The sequence below is a fragment of the Lethenteron reissneri genome, chromosome 63 (assembly GCF_015708825.2).
Source record: "Lethenteron reissneri isolate LAM-NWPU_2019-01 chromosome 63, ASM1570882v1, whole genome shotgun sequence".
Classification (NCBI taxonomy): Eukaryota; Metazoa; Chordata; class Hyperoartia; order Petromyzontiformes; family Petromyzontidae; genus Lethenteron; species Lethenteron reissneri.
In genome coordinates this window covers 7,126,400-7,128,572 of record NC_083841.1, presented here as the reverse complement: position 1 = coordinate 7,128,572, position 2,173 = coordinate 7,126,400, and the positions used below count along the sequence as shown (strand labels likewise).

Genomic DNA, 2,173 nt, shown 5'->3' with positions numbered 1-2,173 from the left:
AATGTAAAAGGGGAAGACATAAATCAGGGAATTACTGGAGTTATTTATTCTCCTGGTTTGTGTCCGCCAATAGTTTCTTTCTAAGCCAAGTCAGTAATAGCAACACAACTTTGCCCAAAGTCTGCTTCACATTCGATCATCTTTATCAGAGTTACCAAGACTCGCCCACCGCCCCTCCCAGACAGATGAACATAGCTAATACATTAAATCCATTTGATCAATGTGGCTGGGGCTTTCTCCAGGTTTACAGTGAGGTTCCGCCAAACACTGTGTCCACTCACAGGCTTGAGGTCACCGTGAATAATTTTCTTCGCCTGGAGGTGAGACAGGCACTTGAGGATCCCCTTGGTGAATATTTTCACCTCCTCCATCCGAAGGGGCTCGGCATTCCGGCGACGATTCAGGTCATCCAGGGTTCCGCTGTGAAAGAGGCAACAATACAAAGTCGGTGCCATTCGGTGAAGTTCTGATTCATATAATAACAATGGATTATTACGCTTAACACAGGACATCCTCACGCCTCTTTTCAGGAGGGTCCTGACAAGTTTTGACACTAGAGGGGGCGATGTTGTTGCTATGCATTATCCCAATTTAGTAATGTGTCGGTAGTATTCAGCCATTGGGGTGATTGGCCAAGCACAGTCACATTGGGTATTTATTAGAAACAATACACGTTTTATCTTACCAACTGATTGAGGGAATATGGCTATGTAAAGGTGAGCAAGGCTGGCAGAGAAACGACAATGGCTGCCAGCTCGACATGTGTCCCAATTGAGTCTTAAAACGACATATTGTCGCAAGAGCACGTCAACGCAACGATGCTACCTGACACGTGGTAAGTACCTCAAGAGCTCCAAGACGATGGCGTAGTGTTTTCTGAACTCAAACCAATCCAACATCTTGATTATGTTGGAGTCGTCGGTGTCCCACGCCTGAACTTGATTCCCGATCTCTATCTCCCTCCTCTGGAGATTGGCATGATTGGCGCTGCAAAGATATAGTCCACAATTTTATATTATCGATAATAATAAGGTAGACTTAGACCATGCTCACTATCAAAGACAGAGACCTATTCAGATGCGTGAGGATCCACATACAAATGGGAAGGCAGCCAAGCAGTGAGCTGGCACTTACAATTTCCCAAGCTGGGAGATCATTTGTATGTTAAGATGAATCCGCCAATTAATATTTATAGTCACAGATTGGGTCGCGACCATGAAGATGGCTCTCAAAGCACAAGGCTATCGCAAAGAGAGGCGCTATGATTCACAGACACAGTCTGCAGTAGTTTCAGGGTAGGGGCCTACTTTAAATTCAGTAGTAATTTTCAGCATTGGGATGTTTAGTTAAGCCTGTTTAATTTGTATGAGGGTTTTTTAGCTTTGAGAGGTAACTAGAAAATCTGGAGTAAACCGATGCGAAATAGGGAGATATAAACTCAGAAAGGCACTCGGGCCATTCATGCTGTGAGGCACAAATGTTACCACTATGCCACCCTGCCTTCCCTTATAGTTCCGTTAATAACATCAGCCTGATTGTGGCATGGGCCACTGTGGAGTCTTACCTCACTGGAATGCCCAGAATTTTCACCGCCACCAGGCTATTTGTCCTGTGGTCAAGACACTTGACCACTATGCCTTGACCGCCGAACCCAATCGTTTCCAGCACCTCATACCGAAAGTTGAGGTGCTCGTGCTTTACCTGCGCAACAATCACACAGTGGTTAAGTGCCGATTCAATCGAGGCTCATTCAATTACTGCTAATTCAGTGCTCGTTAGACAATGTAAAGAGAGACTTAATCCATGCAGTGACAAAGAACACGAGTTACAGAAATAGCCTAGCTTTGTCAATTCCAGTGAAGGGTGAAGACAAGACTTGATGTGTTCATTTGCCGTGCTAGATAACCATTTTGTTGGCACACAGCACGAAGGTCCTGGATTAAATGTGCAGTTCAGTCTCCTTTTGCGTGGAGTTATGTTCTACCCCTCTTTAGAAAATTGTGAGTGTGTAGAGTTTGTATGCTTTCCCCTTGTTCTGCATGGCTTGCATCCTGGTTCTTTGGAATCTGCCCATTGCTAATAAACACTCACAACGTAACTGGTGATGGCCAACCATGCTGAAAGCGTACCTGCAAATTGATCAATGGATTTTACACACAGCAACCTCGCTAAA

The 2,173-nt window shown here is 44.8% G+C and overlaps 1 long non-coding RNA gene across 1 annotated transcript; it reads right to left on the bottom strand.

Moving 5' to 3' along the window:
- Nucleotides 1-359: 359 nt before the first annotated feature.
- Nucleotides 360-1,652, bottom strand: LOC133358865 (uncharacterized). Its single transcript, XR_009757135.1, has 3 exons — nucleotides 1,565-1,652; nucleotides 844-987; nucleotides 360-420 (listed from the first exon to the last, which is right to left on the bottom strand). It is a non-coding gene; the product is annotated as an uncharacterized LOC133358865 (long non-coding RNA).
- Nucleotides 1,653-2,173: the final 521 nt, after the last annotated feature.